The sequence below is a fragment of the Physeter macrocephalus genome, chromosome 19 (genome assembly GCF_002837175.3).
Source record: "Physeter macrocephalus isolate SW-GA chromosome 19, ASM283717v5, whole genome shotgun sequence".
Lineage (NCBI taxonomy): Eukaryota > Metazoa > Chordata > Mammalia > Artiodactyla > Physeteridae > Physeter > Physeter macrocephalus.
In genome coordinates, this window is record NC_041232.1 from 41,963,988 (window position 1) to 41,983,811 (window position 19,824).

Here is a 19,824-nt window from a genome sequence, read left to right on the forward strand (position 1 = left end):
TCGCGGCATGTGGGATCCTCCCAGACCGGGGCGCGAACCCGGTTCCCCTGCATCGGCAGGCGGACGCGCGACCACTGCGCCACCAGGGAAGCCCGCTGAACATATTTTCATAAATCATTGATGAGTTATATTTTTTGGTAAATCACCTCACCACTAATATCCTTTATTAGTTATTTACTGTCATGTAGCAAATTACTCCCAAATTTAGCAGCTAAAAGCAAGACAATGATCTCAGAGAGTCTCTGGATCAAAATTATAGGCACAGGTTGTATGAATGCTTTAGGTCAAGGCCTTTCATAAGGTTAGCAGTCAAGTCTTCAGTTACAGTCTAATCTGAAGACTCACCTGGATCTGCACCCGAGTTCTGTCAGGCCTCAGCCCCTTACCATGTGTACTCTGCAGAGTTGTCTCATGACGTGCTGGTTGGCTTCCTCAAGGGTGAGCGACATTGAGACTAAAAGTGACCAAGTTTCAGAAATAGAGACACAGATGTAGAGAACAATTGTATGGACACCAATGAGGGAAAGCGGGGTGGTGGTGGTGGTGGTGGTGGTATGAATTGGGAGATTGAGATTGACATATATACAAGAGACACAGATGTAGAGAACAATCGTATGGACACCAATGAGGGAAAGCGGGGTGGTGGTGGTGGTGGTGGTGGTATGAATTGGGAGATTGGGATTGACATATATACACTAATATGTATAAAATAGAAAACTAATAAGAACCTGCTGTATAAAAAAATAAATAAATAAAATAAAATTCAAAAACAAAAATAGACCACACATATAATAAATAAATAAATAAATAAATAAAAGTACCCAAAGTGGAAACCACTGTCTTTTTCTAATTTATCTTAGAAATGAGATCTATCACTTTTGCTATATTTCATTCATGAAAAAGGAGTCATTACATACAGTCCCTCCTCAGGGAGAGGATTGCCAAGGGCATGAATAACAGAAAATGGCATTATTGAGAGCCTTCTTAGAAGCAGCTCACCACATATCCTTTGACCATTTTTCTTTTTCTTATTGGCATGGAAGAAGTATTTATGTACTAAAGTCCTTATATATTATGTCTACCTACTTTTATAATATATATTGCATAGTATTCCCATTTTGCAGTATACCTTTTAGATTATCCTTCTTCCTTCTTCTTTCTTTTTCTCCTGCCCTCCTACCCTTACTTCCTTTTTTCTTTCCTTTTATCTTCCCTTCCCTTCATCCTCCCCCCCACCTTCCTTCCTCTCCCACCCTCTATCCTTCCTTCTTTCTTTCTTGGAAGAAAGAAGAAAGAAATTGTGTGGTCAACTATTTTTAATGATCCCTCATAGATTCAAGTTTTAAATCATGTGTCAATCTTGTAGTATAGATTGATTTTTATTAAAAAAAGAAAATAATCTTATTGAAATTGTCTCCACTGGCAAAATATTTTGATAACTCTTATGGTTTATTACTGAAACATAATATATAATATAGACCCAGTGGTAGTTACAATTATTAAGATTTCCACAACTGTATTTGTTAAATTTATCAAAATTGTTAAATTCTGTTCCAGTTTATTTTCAGTAATTAACATATTCTTGGAATGAAATAGGGACACATTTAGAAGCTTCTGTCACATGAAGGGAAAAACTGTCAGGTGAAAAGAAAGAACAAGCTTGTATTTTCTCTGTAAAAATTAAATTGAGGTCAATGGCATTAAAACTTTTCAGTTAACTCTTAAAATAGCTTTATAAATACATAAGTAATTTAAAAATGGAATAGACTGCCTGTTATGAAAGATAATTTTTTCTCAATGAGAATTATTTATCAGTGAAGGTATAGAAACAGAATCTTGATTGGGGCAGGAGATTGAACAAGGTGATTATCATACTCTCTTAATGAGCTAACACATGTCTAATAACATCTAACATTTGAAGTCTTGGCTGGTTGTAGGCAAATTTCACAAGGCAAAGTCATTCATGTTTTTCTTCGCTTCATAATCGGAAAATCATTTTTACCAAGAATGAGACTAATATCACTTTAAACATGTCAGTTCAAATTTTCATTTTCTTCCTCTCCAAAATGAAGGAAATAACGTTTACTTAAAATATTTGTTGAAGATTAAATGAATTCAAATTTTCTCAAATTTCTTATAAATTTCCAGGACCAAAATAAACCTGTGTAGGTTTTCCCAGGTTTGGGGTTGGACCAGATGAAGTACATGCCTAGAGCAGCCAGAAACATGCCGAAAGAAAGAATCTTATATATGTGTTTTCTCCATAAGACATATCATAGCCTTCTTGTGCTTAGGAATACTAGACCACTCTTCAGCCCTGTGCTTGGGGGGCATCTGAAATAGTGAACTCAGTAATAAAAAGCACAGAAATGCAAAAAGCATGACACTAAATTGACGGCCAGAACGACATTTGTTTGCAATAGGAGAACTGAAACAAGAAAGTAAGTGTCACTTTGTTCAACCTCACAACCTGGGAGGGTGCACATCAGGTGACAAGTTTTTCACCACTGTTGATTATTTTACATCTTCAAATGATAGAGAGTGTGCTGTCATGATTGACTTTGGGGTTATGAATAAATTTTATCATGTAGGCAAATTTTCAAGTATGAAATCCATGAAGAATGACATGAACTTATATATATGAACTTATATAACACAAATGACATTTTGGTTGACCAAAAATAAAATGTGATCAGGGACTTGATCACCCTCAAGCATTTCACAAATATTATTTACAGCAATCAACTGAGGAATCTTATTATTCATATATTACAGAGGGTGAGATTGTAATTCAGTAACTTTACGATGTAAAGTAAATGAAAAGCCATGTTTTGAATACTGGGCTCTGACTCTGAAGCTAGTGATCTTTCTGCTATTCCACGCCATACAACTTTAATAGTAAAGTTGGTTGACCACATATTATTATCAGGCTTACTTGTAAAGTCAATCAAACCATCAGATTCTGACTGTCATAATTCTTAATGATAAATGTAGCAATTAGGGCGGAAGTTTCTCATGTGTCAATAAGTCCATGCCTGTGACAATTGCTACCAAAGAGGTGAATCCAGTACACTCCCCTCTCCACTTTTCTACACTCATCCTCTTCTTCATTCCATCCTTGTTGTCTGAGCTATACTGTGGCTACTATTAAATTACTTTCCAAAGCGTTTCTTTTATTTGGACATGTCATAAGGTCTGTTGATTTAGATTTTTCTAATTTACATAGATGATTATATTCATGAAAAATGCAATAGCGTTTTGGTTTTTTAAAAATTGTATTTATTTATTTATTGGCTGCATTGGGTCTTTGCTGCTGTGCGTGGGCTTTCTCTAGTTGCGGTGAGTAGGGGCTACTCTTCATTGTGGTGCATGGGCTTCTCATTGCAATGGCTTTTCTTGTTGCAGAGCACAGGCTCTAGGCATGGCACACGGGCTCAGTAGTTGTGGCTCGCGGGCTCTAGAGGGCGGGCTCAGTAGTTGTGGTGCACAGGCTTACTTGCTTCGTGGCCTGTGGGATCTTCCTGGGACCAGGGATCAAACCTGTGTCCCCTGCATTGGCAGGTGGATTCTTAACCACTGTGCCACCAGGGAAGTCCCGTGATAGCGTTTTAACTGTAATACTGATTTGACAGTTGCATAATTATGAAATGGAAGTTTTCAGAACAAAAGTTGACTTGCTCTACTATTTCTAACCCCTTTGCTGTTTCTATTACTGTTAATAGCATAACATTTAAAACTGTGAAATTTACAGAAAAAACAAAGCACATTCTTTGTTTTTTGGTTTTTCACCTTGAGAAATTCAAAGGGTACAGAAATATGATTTTAGAGAAAATGTTGCATAAGGATAATGATCTGTATCACACTTGAAAGTAGATGACATTTCCTTGGGTCTTATGCAGGGGAAGGAAGGAGTAGGTAAGAGATAACTTAGGAAAACAGTTCATGGAAATGAAGGGGAGATATGGCCCTATCCCATCATAGAATGATCCTTTCTATAATATGCAATCCAGGGATGGTATCAGTGAGTTATCTGCCATTGATTTCCTTCTTAGGAAATCACCAGAATATTATGTAATTTTTATTTGTGATGAAGAAACTATAATTATCATCCTATAGTCTAACATTGTGAAAATATTTGTAAAGATAGCAAGAAGCTTATCATTGTTGTTCTACAACATATCGCAGCAAATACATCTTGGGTATAAATTAGTGAAGATTTTTTTCGCTTGATGGAAATGTCTAAGACTGTATGGGACTCAGTATGAGTGAATAAGCATAAAAGAGCGTGTCTTGAACAAAGAGCAACTGCCTCCCCCACGTTCTTGCCTGAACTTGCCCTGCTTGCCAAGAAATATAGAACATAAATCTGTTTTTACAGCATCCCTTTATATCTTCCAGATGTATTTCCAATCACTGTTACATAGATATTCATTGTAGATGTAAGATGTTATAACTTAATGTAAGCTGTTACTTACAGATTCATAAAATATTATGGTTATAAATGACTAGAATAATTAGAAAATTCTTCAGCCTCATCTGGAATAGTGCTCTCTGTTTTTCATTCACCTAAGTATATGCTACAATTCGCTACAATTTTTTTTTTTTTTTGGCTGAACCGTGCGGCTTGCGGGGTCTCAGTTCCCCGACCAGGGATTGAACCTGGGCCTCGGCAATGAAAGTGCCGAGTCCTAACCACTGGACCACCAGGGAATTCCCAAATAATTATTGATACTTAAAAGTACTTTCTGTTTGTATTTAATTAAACAAAACTTATATGAGCTCTTCCATGAAGAAAACTACTTTTTGAAATTTCCCACTACTACTGTTGAAGTATTCAGAAGGTATCACCTTGGGGTTTTGATGTACTGAGGAAATATTAAAATAAAATTCTAAGAGAAATGACTTTTTTAAAAACTACATCTTCATTATAAAATGCAAGAATTAGAAAAAGTATTAAAAGTTCAGCTGAATGTAAAGAAATCACCAAAATTTAACTATCCAGATAAAAGCAAAAGTAGTATTTATTACAAATATCTTTCTTTCTCCACTTGTGTCTATATTGTGTGGTATACTCCATTCATATGCATATTTTGAGAAATAGCTGATCTAGTTGACTTTGTGTTGGCATCCTTTTATGTTAAAAAATATAGTTGATGTGAAAGATGAATTGGAATAAAGATATCACTTGTTTAGTGAATGAAATAATATTTTATAATTTTGATTAAGAGGTAAAGGAATAGAGAACAATTGAATTTGAGATATTTGAGAGAATAGAATAATTTGGAAATTAATCTTTCAGTGTTTACTTTCCATGTTCATACAATGAACTAGGCTTCTATTCAGCCTCACTATATATAATATGATGCATCACGTAGCTTTGTATAAGTTGCCTCAAATACAGGATACCTAATATACAATGAATGAAAGAAATTTTGTCAGCAAGACTGCCCTCATAGCTCCATTTCAGTTTATATTTGTTTTTCAGTTTTCTTAGATTTTCAATGTATTTATACACAAACTCATTTTGTCTATAGCATTGAAATAGTAAAAACAAACAAACAAACAAAAAAAAACCAAAAAAATCAAACTTTTTTATAAGAATATCAAAATGTCATCTTAAAGCATTTTTTATATTGTAAAAACACTCTGGCAATATTTTCACGGTTGATTAAATCACCAGGACTCCTTTGAGGTATTTTTTAAAACATATTATGGCCGGAAAAGTCCTAGACTGTATTTCATATGGATCCTGAATTGTATTTATAACTGTTAAGTGTTATCACAATTTAAAAGGAGGCAGCACGTCTCTATCTGAATAGATATAATTATAACAATTCTCTTAAATGTCAAGAGGCAAAATAGAGAATTATGCATTATGTCAAACACGTATTTATTATTTTTCTACAAGATGAAGTTAACATTTATGGAGCTACAAGATTTTATCATTCTAAACACAGAGCAGAAAGAGCATTCATGAAGAGTGCTGGAAATACTAGATAAGCTTTTAGTGACTAGCAGGGCCAAAGGGAGCTGTACTTAAGTTATCTTGTATGCGTCCTTATTATTTTTGCCTTGTTGTTGCTAAAGGGGAAATCTATTAACTGAGAGAAAAATTCAGACCAAAGAATCAATTACTTCCCTTTGTATATTCATGATGATAAATCTACCTCTTTATGTTTAGTGTGAGGACATAGGTTGCAGTATAAATCACTTGAACCTTCAAAGATGCTTTACCTTAAATAAAGTTCGATATTGGTGACTGGCAGTCACAAATATGTGAAGTAAAGGCCATATGCTAAAATCACTTCCCTCTTACCAAATGCATTCTTCATTCTGCCACCACTGTGCTAGCCCCGAGTTATTCTGGAGATTGGCTCACCAGCTGGGCTTTATTACACCAATTAAAAAGGTGACCTTTTACAGTAACCAGTGGCTTTATTATTATTTTTTCAATGCAAAAATCATAAGCTGCATATGTAGAACATTTGACATGAGCACAGAAGTCAAATAAATACCATTTTAGGAAGTAAATCTACAAAGTTTTACAACATATTTCCATTTCATCATATATAAGTTGGTTTGATTTCATGGAAATAGACACAAAGTAATAGTTATACCACATTCCAGTGTCAGTACTGTTTATTTCTCTTATTGCTTTGATGTTTTGAAAAATATAAAATAATGCGGTCAATCACTTGACAAGAACCAATATCGTGCACACAGTCATTTCCTCATTCAAAAATATGTGAATTCCTCTAGCATTATGTTTTTTAAACAAAATATTTAAATATTATTCATTAATGATTTTATGATTTAGAAGTGTAGATATTTGAACATCTTTTGCTATTCTCTAGATATCTATTATTTTTCAAGTCCATGGGCCTGAAAATAATTGTTAGAATGTAAGAAAATATATTTGTAGTATACAACATGTTGGATCAGAAATAAGCTTTGGAGTTAATTCTTCCCCTTAAAAAATGTGTAACCTTGATTAAATTATTTGATCTCCTTACCTCCATTTTCATTATTTTAAAATAGAGTTAATAATACCAATATCATAGAGCTGCTATTGAAATTAGCATGAGATAATTTATGAAAAATACATAACCCTAACTGGGACATAGTGAGTTCTCAAAAAATATTTGTTGAATGGATGCATGGATAAATCTCTTTGTCAGACTGCATCATGAAATCACTTTTCATTACAAGGAAAAAGGAAAATGACATTTTTTTTCCTCTCAGGTCACTTTTATTAATTTGGTTATATCCCCTTCTTGGCTGAAAAGCTTTTAGTCAATCGTCAACTTTATTAAATGTAATTTACAATTCTAAGCTCTAGTTATATACCCTCAATCTCCAAACTGCAGATAAATACAAAATTTAAGGGGCAGAACAATTTGTATAAGGGTGTACCTCTGAAGATGTATAGTCTTCATATTTCTCTAACTGCTTACCATAGAAGAATGGATAGTCAATGGATAGTCAAGAATCCCTTACTAATTATACGTGTGTGTGTGTGTGTGTGTGTGTGTGCGTGTCTACTTGTGGGATCAAATTTATACTCCCACCAGCTGTATCATTTATCTGTATCTGTATAATTTATGGGCAAACATCTGATTTAGAAGTAAGTTCCAGAAGAAGGAAAATGTAAGGACTTCTATGAAGGATGAGTTAAGAGTTCAAAGTCTTGTGTTTTCATTTCAATTGAATTATACCTTAGTTCCATGATTTTGGACAAGTTGAATTTTTCTGAGACTCATTTCTCTCATCAATCGAGTATATAGAATGATAAATTAAATAATAACTTGAAAGTGCTTGGTGAGCCAAAAAGCATTGGTCCCTCTATAGTGTCATGGGGCTGTCATCTAGTATTGCCAGGAGGGCATGCAAACATGTTCACTGTGATTGCATGGGGAACTTATAACAAGCTGTCACGGTCAGCTTCCTCTTCCCACTTTACCCTGCTTCTACAGTCTGGTCCCAGGAACTTTGCTCATATAACTTTGACAAAATGGGTATTTTGTGAGGCTTTTGCGGGGAAGGAAGTCAACCTGTCCACTCCAGTTTATTCTGACACTGTTTCTTATAATAAATCGTTAATGTCCGTTCACCTTCAGATGATCCCACCATTATTCCACATTTTACTGTTTGTATATTACTATTTTTTTCCAGTCATGTTAAGCTAGATCCTAATATGAAGCCTACAGCCTCCTCAAAGAAAAGTTAATATGAGCTCATCCATTATATCTCCAAAAGGACTCCTCTGGAATTGCCTCTTTTAGTATTAATAAATCCTGGTTCTCTGCTGCTTCTATATTCTCAGTCACTTTTTATGGTTACTAAACAATATCTGTCTGCCTGACTAGACCACAAGCTCTTTGAAGGCAAGGACTATACCTTTTTTAAAAATTAATTTTTGCCTTTGTCTGTAGCAATCAACACAATGCTAAAACAAATGCTTATTGAATAAAAAGGAAAATACTAAAAAAAGAAAAAAGTATTTATAAAATGTTATATAATTTTTTACAGTAAATACATGCTTATTAAAGAAAAGTTAGAAGATAAATAAAAGAAAGAAGTGAAGAATAATGTAGTAATAATATCACCGTCAAAAACACAATCACTAACAATAATGAAATATCATTTTAAAACCACTATTTGATAAAAGTTAAAAGACTATTAACTATTGGTAAAGATAAATGATACAACTGGTGGGAGTATAAATTTGGTCTATTATCTGTTGAGAATATCTAGAAAATATGTATACTTTATGACCCAACAATGCTTTACTTAGGTATATAACCTAGAAATCTCTAGCACAATGTATTCAAGAAGGCACATGAAAGTATGTTCATTGCAGTATTGTTTACAAGAGAAGAAGATGGAAAACAATCCATACGTTCTATCAGAAAGAGAATGGATAATGGAGGGAATTCTATATAGCAGAGAAATGAATGAATGTACTAAATGCACGAAGAAGGATGCACCTTAACATTATTTGAGTGCAAAGAACAAGTCACAGAACGTTTGCAATGTTCTTATCATATATATGCATTCAAATCCACACTCATACTCTATCATCCTATATACAGTGTTTATGGATTTATACAAATATAGTAAAATTGCAAAAACATAGGAAAAATGTACAGTCTGTGATGTACTCCTAGAGAATGTGGAAATGAGGAAATATAGGGAGGAAGAAAGATGGGACCACGGAGGTGAAGAGTGCTACTTGTCTGTAACGTTACAATAAAAACAGAAATAGCATATTGTTGTATTCCTTCTAGTTTAAGCTTTAAAACATAGTTGTTATTTATTCAGGTCTTAACACATACATCTTTTTTTGATCTGTGTTGCATGCATTTTGGAAAGCTTTCCAATGGCAATTATTTTGTGTGGCATTTAGAATGTATTGGAAATGTTTACTAGACACCTACTTGATACTGGACAATTTTTAAAATTCTGCACAAAAATGAGAACCAGTGTCTCATTTTGAGTAATCAGAAAAGAACAGGAATCAAGGCAATGCCTATTGACTACCACCTAGAAAATTTCTCAGGGTGATTATTACCAAATAATTGAATTCTCTGCATATTTTCCGTGCAATTTTTCATAGTAACATCTTTAAAAAACACACATTATCCAAGAAAGAAACAGGTTAACGATATAGATGCAAACCATATAAATAAGAAAGTGTGCACAGAATCATTTAATATTATCCTCTCAAGACACTACTATCTAGATTGGACCCAGGATAGCCAGCAGTACAATTCATATTCTCTAACAAAATCTCTCCCTTTTTACTTGGCTCTGCTGTTCCAAAGCCTTTCAATAAATGCATATATATGAAATGATCCATTCGCTTTCCACTTAACTGCAAAACAGTGAATCAATTTCTTCAGGGTCTTGGGTATTTACTGATGTTTCTGAAGTTAACTGAGCACTAGGTACATCTCCTACAGTGCATTTTCCTTGTGGAAAATTATAGTCCGTGTTTATAATAAGCTCTGGAAGAAAGCTATAGATTATGACTGTAGGTATTCACATAGAGTTTACAACCAGTAGCTGAGGAAGAAAGGAGGATAAATGCCAATTCTACCATTCTTTACGATAATTAAAGAATGTTGGATGAAGCAAGTTCATATCTTCTAGTTTTGGAATATGCTTTTTTTTTTTTTTTTTTTTTTTTTTTTTTTTTGCGGTACGCGGGCCTCTCACTGCTGTGGCCTCTCCCGCTGCGGAGCACAGGCTCCGGACGCGCAGGCTCAGCGGCCATGGCTCACGGGCCCAGCCGCTCCGTGGCATGTGGGATCCTCCCGGACCGGGGCACGAACCCGTGTCCCCTGCATCGGCAGGCGGATTCTCAACCACTGCGCCACCAAGGAAGCCCATGCATAGTTTTTAATCACACAAAAAGACAATTCCTTAAAATTTAAATTGAATATACTTTCTCGTCATACCTTGTCAAATCAAACTGGGGATTTTGTATGATATGGTCAGTATGGCTTTTCAGTTTTAAATGTAGAGAAGAATACCTCAGAAGTGAATGTATTTGGATTCCGGAGGGAGCTGGCTTCCCTCTTGCACTGGCCTCCGAGAGAAAGAGGCAGGATACAGGTCCGCGGGGGAGGCTGATAAAGTACAAGAAAAAAATAAAACCATGAGACATATGTTTTCCATATCTGAACCTGCATTATTCAAGGATTTTTTGGACACGGACAGTGAAAAACAACATGTAAAAAGATGAACACTGTAAAGAATTACGAAAGAGTAAAAACGAAGTCATTCAAACTCTGGGTTCCTGCCAAATCTGACAGAAGAGCCATTGGCAGAGACTTGGAGGGAACTCAGACAGTAAGAGAAGTAGTTGTGGCGAGGGCCGCCTGCTTCTTTTGAGAGATTAACCATCGTGAGGCCCTTGGCACTCTGCAGCGGAACCTTGTATTCACAGGCAGGAGGCAGAGCGAGTTGGGGTGTTAGTTTGGGGAATTCACGCCTAAGTCAGAGAGAATCATCCCTGCTTTCCACTGAGGGAGGAGAGAGCAGGCAGCCAAACAACTGAGGTGCCATGTCTGCTCTCATGAGAGTTTGTTAGAGGCTGAACTTAACTTCAGGCAAACTTTCCTTTTCCTAAATATAAATGTATATATATATAAACATATACATATATAAATATATGTATATATAACTATATGTAAATATAAATGTATATGTATATATACACACATATATACATTTGTTCTGTTGTACACAGAGGATTTTTCAAGGTGTACGGGCCAACCCTCTCAAAGTAAGCCCAGAGATAATAAAGCAGGCAGAGGAGATTTTAGATACAAATCATTATTATTATCTCTAGGAAGATAGCTGTTTGCACATGTATCAGTCACGACGTTGGGCAAAGAGTCATTAGATGTTAACATCCTCTAGCAGCTTCAGAGGAGATATTTCATGGTATAAAACAGGAATTGTCAGAGAGTTCTCATTTCTACAACGGCATATCCTTTTCACATCAGATTAGAACCCAGAAGTGACTTCCATGCCCAAAGTTGCTTAAAATATCTCTCTGATCATCACAGCAGCACCACGTGCTTGTCTCTCCTCTGAAAGAGTGCAGATAAAGAGGGGCTCAGATTAGAGGAAGTGTACTGGAGAACCACACAGAGCTTTGGGATATAAGAAAATCAGGTAAATAGTGCTCCGTGGAGCTCATGGGTGGGAAGCAAAAGCTTTCGGAGCAACCGTCTATGGGTGAGGGCTTGTCCTTATTAATTATCCTTTGGATGTTACAGATTGCTCGAAGTTAACAGTAAGAATCCTCAGTAAGAATTCTCCATGGAAAGAGGAACATGGATGGCAAAAGAGGATCCAGAATAGATAAGAAGCATTTTCTCAGCTATGCTGGTTAAATGTTATCATGAACTTCTTGATGAGAATAAGTTGTAGATTAATATCAAAAGCCACAGCATATTTATTGACAGCATATTATTTACTGTAATTGTTTCTGCTAAAATGTACGTATAGTCACCCTCATAAAAAAGGGTTTAAATTTATATGACCAATCTTGAATTTCAAGGACCACTACAAGGATGGTGATAGCCCCAATTGGCTCTTTCAGGCAAGATTTTTGTGTTGTTCTGCCTATTGGACTATGACCTGTTATGAAACATATAGCTATATATTTCATTAGCAAGAGTTCAGAACCACCACTTGAATAATTTTGCAGGTAATTAATAAACATATGTGGGAAATGTTAAATAGTGATTATCTGTGGACAGATTATCTATGGTAAACAGTGATCTACTGTCAACCGTAAATACACATTCAAAGCTCTGGAGAACTCCGATGTGCATTTGAGACTTACAGCACAGCTCAGTTTGGTCTAGACCCATTTCAAGAGCCACCGGTGGCTGGTGTCAAGGTCTACATAGCAAACTCAAAGTTTTCTTCTTGTCATCTTTCATTTTTGAGCATCCACATTGCATAACCATTTGCTTATCTGAAACGTTAGCATCCTTATCTTCCCCTCCCTCTTGAGGTCTCATGATGCTAAAGGTACAGTCAGTCTTTTTATCCGGAAACAATGTGGGAAATGGAAAAAGTACAGCTTTTGATATCCAACAGGCTTCAAAATGCAGTATTTAAACTTTCATACAGATTATTAAAATATTAAAGATTTTGAGATTCTATAAAATTCACGAATACAATACTATTACCTTTTCCCAAGTGCCTGTCATGTTCCAGATACTTGGAGAATGCCTTACATACGTTGTGTCCACTACTAACGTCAGCCCTGCAGGGCATATGTTAGCATCCACATTCGTAAGATGAAAAAGTACGGCTCAGTTAAACTAAGATTTTGCTCAAGATATTTCAGCCAGTAAGGAGCCTATGTGTTTCACCAAACTAAACTTTCCTAGCTCCCTATGGAAAGGTCTACATCGGCACTGCCGAAAAGAAATATAGTACAAGATACATATGTAATTTAAAAATTTCCCAGTAACCGTAGTCTAAAAAGTAAAGTGAAATCAGTGAAATTAATTATTGTAATATTTTTTACTTAATCCAATATATCCTAAAATTACCATTTCAACATGTAATCAATACAAAATATTATTCATGAGCTGTTTTACATTTCTTTTTTCTTACTAAGCCTTTGAACTTCAGTGTGCATTTAATATAGCACAACTCAGTTTGGTCTAGCCCCATTTCTAGTGGTCAGGAGCCACCACTGGTTGGTGGCTACTGTACTGATACTACAGGTCTGTTTACATTAAAGTTCAAAAATAAAGTTATGGAGCAACATAAGATTCAAAGGCTCTTTGATCCCTGGCTCTACCACTTGCGATCTGAAGCTTACTGGACAGTAGCTTAACTTGAATCTTTTCCCTGAAATGTAAAAATTGGGTGATACTCCTTAACTCATAAAGCTGGGAGGGATAATTTAGGATTTGATGGATAAGATTTGGCAGATGACCTGGCACATAGTAGGCATCAAAAGAAAATAGGACGGTTCTCCCCCTGTTTGCCTCTTTTGCTCATAGATTATGTTCCTGTAAGGATGTCCTTTGGAGCCCAAAAGCTTAACCACCAAGACTTCTCCAAAAAAAAAGCTGGAGATGAGGCCACATTTAGCTTCATAAATTGTATATTCAGTCTGAGTTTATCTCATGGTTTAGATCATCATGATTGACCAAAGGAGAGTGGGACTATGGAATTGATAAACTTTCCTAACTCTAAGATTTAAGTTGGAAGGAAGTTGTAGAGAGGCTGACCTGACCACAAATCAAGGTTATAGTCTACAACCAAACATTAATTAGTTCAGATTGTTTGCATTTATTTCACCTGAGCTACTAGAGATAATTAAAAATCCCTTTAAAATGAACAAACGAAGACCAGATCAGAACAAACATCGCCAAGTTTTGGACTCCAATCTCAATCCATTCTTTTCTCAAATCCCCATGGCCAATGGAGATAATTTTGCTGATATTTCAAATTAAATATTACAGTATTACTCAAATCTTGTACTTTGTGTCTTATAATGCATCAGAACTGCACATTTGAAATGTGTAGAGCACAGTACTGAGAACCAGATAAATTGGGGTCTAGAAGACAATTATGCCATTTACTAGCTGTGAAATCTGGAGCAAATTCTTAATTTTTCTTAGCTGCAATTTCATCATTTACCAAATGTATGTAATAATACTTGCCTTGCATGTCTAATGTTAAGATTAGAGTTGATGTTTATAATGCCTTTTCCATTGTGCATGGTATATAATACAGACAGAAGAAATGCGAAGTATGATATTATGGTGGTTTAACGGAAAGGAAATATTTTGTATTTTGATAATCCCTATGACACTTTAAATCACTATAAAATCAATCTAATGTAAAGGTGAATGTGTTGGATTTGGAGTTGGTGAATTTTAAAATCTGTCTGCCTATAATTAATTTATTGTCCATTTATTTATTTATATTCATTTAAAATATAAATAAATTTATTTATATATATATATATATATATATATATATATATATATATATAAAACTGATAGAATGTTAACAATTCCTTGGAAAGCTCTGTGTTTTCTCTCTGAATCCGTAGCCCTCTCTTATCCCCAGAGGTAACCATAATCCTGAATTTTTTGGTTTGGTTTTATTTTTATTTCATTTTTTGGTTTCCTTTTTATTTAAAGCACATATGAATGTATCTTTATAAAATGCATCATTTAGTTTTGCATATTTTTAATATTTCTTATAAATGGAAGCATATGACTTTTTTTACATTTTTTTACCATAACAAATAATGCTTTTAGAAACATTTTTTGTTTATGTCTCATTTATATCTGTATATTTATTTATATGTACATATGCACACACACACACACACACACACACAAAGTTTTTCTAGGATATATTTCTTGAATGAAATTGCTGGGTTTTAAAATAGGCACACTTTCAGCTTTACTAGATAATACCAAATTATGTTCCGACATGAATATATCTGTTTATATTCCCACAGAGCAATAGTACTTAAAAGACTTCGGCACTGGCAAAGGATACACAGACTAATTGAACAGAAAGTCCAGAAAAATAATCTGTGTGAACATTGGAACTTGATTTATGAGAGTGAAGGCATTGCAGATCAATAAAAGGTGCAGGATAATTGGTAGCCATAGTGAGAAAAAGATCAGACTGGATCTCAAGCCCTACTTCATTCCAAAACCAAATATCATTTCCAGGTGGATTCAAGACTCAGATGTAAAAAGCAAAAGTATAAAAATGTTAGAAGACCCTATAGGAATATAATTCTATTATCTCAGGCCAAGAACATTTCTTAAGAGACAAAAAAGTGAAAAGTATAAAGGAAATAAACATAAGTAGTCTACTACATGATTTGTTCACCAAGGGACACAAAACTGGGAGTAAAAGAGATAAACCAGAGAGTGAAAAAAATATATCCATTTCTTTTTTAAAAAGCCTAAATATTACAAGTTGACCAAAATAACAAGAAGGCATAAATGGATAAATTAGTTGGTAACTAAGCTATTATTACCTAGCAGGAGTCACCAAACTTTTCTTGTAAATGGCCAGATAGTAAATAATTTAGCATTTTGTGGGCCACATATGATCTCGGTAACATATTTTATATGTGTGTATATATGTATATAATTTTTAAAAATGTAAAAAACCATTCTTAGCTCACAAGCAGTACAAAAACAGACCATAGGCCAGATTTGTCCCATGGGCTATAGTTTGCCCATCACATGGAACTGCTGTAATAACCACAGGTGTACGTGTAAGAATACTGAAACCTGAAAAAGCACTGTATTCACGTGAACACATAATCATAATTTAGAATAACAAGTGTCTCCAAACTATCAATACTTCTCATCCAGCAACATACTTTACCAGTGAGGAAACTGAGGCTCAGAAGGGCGCAGAGCTGGTGGTCAAAGGGGCAGGGGGGCAGTCTCTAATCTTTCCCTGCTCAGTGCTTTGGACAGCATCGAGATCCTCCATTTGGTGTAACAGCTCCTGTTGGGCCTGATGTGACTTCACAGTCAATAAGGTGAAGTCACGTTGTTGTGAGACCTGACATGGCTTGTTTGCTAGCCTCTTGTAATAGAGAAGAGAGTAGCTCATCAGAGATATAATAACATTCCTTTTTACCTAACCAATTTTTCAAAAAAGCTCATAAAATAAGCAATGTTATCAACAGCCTGTTCCAAAATGGACCACTTTAAAAGGCAATAGGAACCAGTCTGGCAGCTGATTTACCTGGAAAGTTTCACTGCGAGCAAATAGCCTCATCAGCACCTTCTTTCTAAATTAAAGCCAGAGACATTGTGAGGGGAAACTGTTGGCTTTCCATATGTGCTTGGTCTCCTTATATAAAATTCTCCAGGAACTCTTTCCTAAACTCCTAACCTCAAATCAGACTTTCTAGAAACTTTTAGTTTGAGCGAAATTCAGTATTATAGAACTTTTATTTATTCTCAATAGATATGGGACAGTTTAGTAGGTATTACTGACCTGAAGTATAATAATGTCCCTCAAGGCTAACCTTTAAATCTTTATGTGCTCAGTAATTTTAGGTATTCAGAGCATCCTTCTCTGTCTTTAGGAATATTATAACATCCCATAAAGCTATAATAAAAAGAATAGTGGAAAAGGGCAAAGGGAAATCACCCCTTCTTCAATGGTGGCTCTGTAGGGCATTCACATACTCAGTTTACTCAAACAAGGTCCTTTTGCAATCTGCAGAGAGTCTCCTAAAAGAAATACTGCAGAATGATATGAACCCAAAATGTCAAATCCCTTTATTAATCCAAGGAATCAAATTACCCCTTTATTAATAAAATATAAATTAACATCTTAGCTTGACTGACATAAAAGACTCCTCTACTATTACTCTTGTTTATGAGAAGATGCGGGATAATTCCATAATGACAGCTTACTGGTATGCTGTTTTCACCAGTTTTTTTCATAAGGGCAATAATTATATTCTTTGAGTTACTTACATAATAAATTATAGTTATTGGGTGATTCTAAGTTGCTAATTCTAAGTCCTTTTAGTGACTGAGATGCCTAAAAAATTTCCCTAATGAATTAAGTTTTAAGCCATTATTGCTTCAATACTTTCTAACTTGAATATGAAATCTAACCTGGAAAAAAATATTTGCTTACTCTTCACAGAAACTCCTACATAAGCAACAGAATGTTTCTGGAAGCAAAATATATCACAAAACTGTATTGCTAATACTGAAGATAAATAATAATAAGTTATCATATTTCTTTAAGTCTTCAGATGATCAGGCACTTTCCTTAGGTCAGTTAGCAGGATTCTCATGATTGTGGTAGGTAATGAATAACTAGTATTAGACCTCTTCTTGTTACGTTCCCAGTAGTAATTATAGTTCCCGGGAGTGGTGCCTTCATAGATAATATCAGGATAGAGCTGATGTCCCGGCTCACTTAATGAAACATTTAATGACAGAATGAGGGCATAACATAGATAGATACATGCATAGATGCAACAGACGTTTCAAAAACAGATTAAGAGTTAGAAAACTAGGAAAGAAGACATCTTCCATAATCTGATAAAGAGTATATATTTTTAGAAATGTTAGGCACACATAAAATTCATGAAGAAACATTAGGAGGCTTCTCATTAAATTCAGGAAAAAGACAAGGATGCTCTCTGGTACTAATCCCATTCAGTGTTGTTCCAGACATCTTAGGCAGCAAAATAAGATAAGAAAAAGGAGTAGAGTTCTATGAATCAAAAGAAAAAGGGCAAAATTGTCTTTACATGTAGATAATTGTCTATGGATGATCTAAGGAAATTAGTATGATGATTAGTACATATGACAGTGCAACAAAAGTGCCATAGCAACAAATACTCTAAGATAGCCAGGAATAAATCTGTAATAAATGTGCAAACCTCTAATGTAAAAAAATTACAAAGCTCTTTTATAAGACATTCAGGAAGCTCTAAATTAAAAATGAGGTAGATAATGTTCATGGATAAGAAGGCTCAATATTGTAAATATATCAAGCTTCCAAAGTAAATTTATAAATTAAAAAACTTCCCAACCAACATTGCAACTAGTTATTTTGTAAATTCTACAATCTGATTCTAAATTTCCTATGTAAAGCTAAAGGGACAGCTACTAAACAAATTGAAGAATAAGGCTAGGAGACTCACTCTACCAAATGTTAGGACACATTAAAAAGTAAATCTAATTAAGACAAGATGGCATTGATGCAGAGACACTTATAGATTAAACAAACGCATCAGAGAGATCAGAAAATAACAACATACCAAAGTTATGAAAACTTGAAATGTAAGAGGGACACTTAAATATTGGTGGGAATAAATGGAATACTTAATAAATCATGCTGGGTCAGCATTCTTTGCAGAAACAAATTCTAAGGGCATTAAAATCCACATGTGAAAATTGAAATATTAAAATCTTTAAAAGAAAATTTAGGCTCATTTATTAATAAGCTCCAGGTATGGATGGATATATTAAACAAACTTCAGAGAGCAGAAAGAAAAAGGTTGATAGAATTGACTAAATTAATATTAAATTTTGTACTCAACAAAAGACATCATTAACAGAATTAGTAGATAAGTATCAAATAGAGAGAAGGTATTTTCCACATGTGTTATCCACAAAGCAATCATATTTAAAGTATGTAAAGAGCTCTTAAAATCAGTAATAAAAGCAAAGCCAAAAACACATCTAAAGAAAATGGCAAAGAAGTCACAGAGGAATTTCAGACAAAGAAAATTGAATAGGCAATAATATATTTTAATGTGTAATCTATGCTCGTCATTGTTAATAACAAGGACAATACAAGTTAACACAGTAATTAGGTACCATTTTCAATCATCAGGCAAATATTCCCAAGTTTAGCAAATTTTTCTGAGAAATGCTCATATGCTACCTTTGTAGCGTAAATTCTTACATCTACTCAGGAGAGCAAATTGGCAGGGTCTATTAGCTTTCAAGGTATATGTATTCTTCATTTCAGAGACTCCGATTCGATGCGTATAATTTCTCAAGCACATGTGTGCAAGGAGAAATGTAATAAATAAAAGAATTTTCTTTATAGCATTATTTATACCAAAACTTTGGAAATGACTTAATTGTTTATCATCAGGAAAATATGTAAATGGTCATATATTCACATAGTAGCAAACTATGCCAGCAATCAAGATCATTGAACAGGAGTATGTATTGACACTCATTGATCTCAAAAACATAATGCTGAATGAAAAAAAAGAGAGGTACAGAATTGTATGTCTATGATATTAACAAAAAAATTATATTTTCGTGGGTGGTTATATGTTTTATGTACAGTTTAGGACCTAAAATCATCATTCCATAAGCCCTCAGCAAATATTTTTTGCATGATTTTTTTAACAGTAAGAATGGAACAAAAGCAAAGGTATTGTTCCCATAAAATTTTAGAAGAATGGTTTTCATGGGAGGGAGGAAGTAGCATGAGATCAGGAAGGGTAATCCAGGGGCTTGAATTATGCCAGTAATATTTCATAACTTAAAAATCTGAAGCACATTTGACAAAAATGTTAAGATTTGATGAACCCAAGGATCTGGTTTTTGTTGTTGTTGTTGTTGTTTTTAAACATCTTTATTGGAGTATAATTGCTTTACAATGGTGTGTTAGTTTCTGCTTTATAACAAAGTGAATCAGCTATACATATACATATATCCCCATATCTCTTCCCTCTTGCGTCTCCCTTCCTCCCACCCTCCCTATCCCACCCCTCTAGGTGGTCACAAAGCACCAAGC

General features: G+C 34.6%; 1 non-coding gene across 1 annotated transcript; it reads right to left on the reverse strand.

Moving 5' to 3' along the window:
• Positions 1 to 4,638: 4,638 nt before the first annotated feature.
• Positions 4,639 to 4,710, reverse strand: TRNAE-UUC (transfer RNA glutamic acid (anticodon UUC)). The gene has a single exon. It is a non-coding gene; the product is annotated as a tRNA-Glu (tRNA).
• Between the last annotated feature and the right edge of the window lie 15,114 nt (positions 4,711 to 19,824).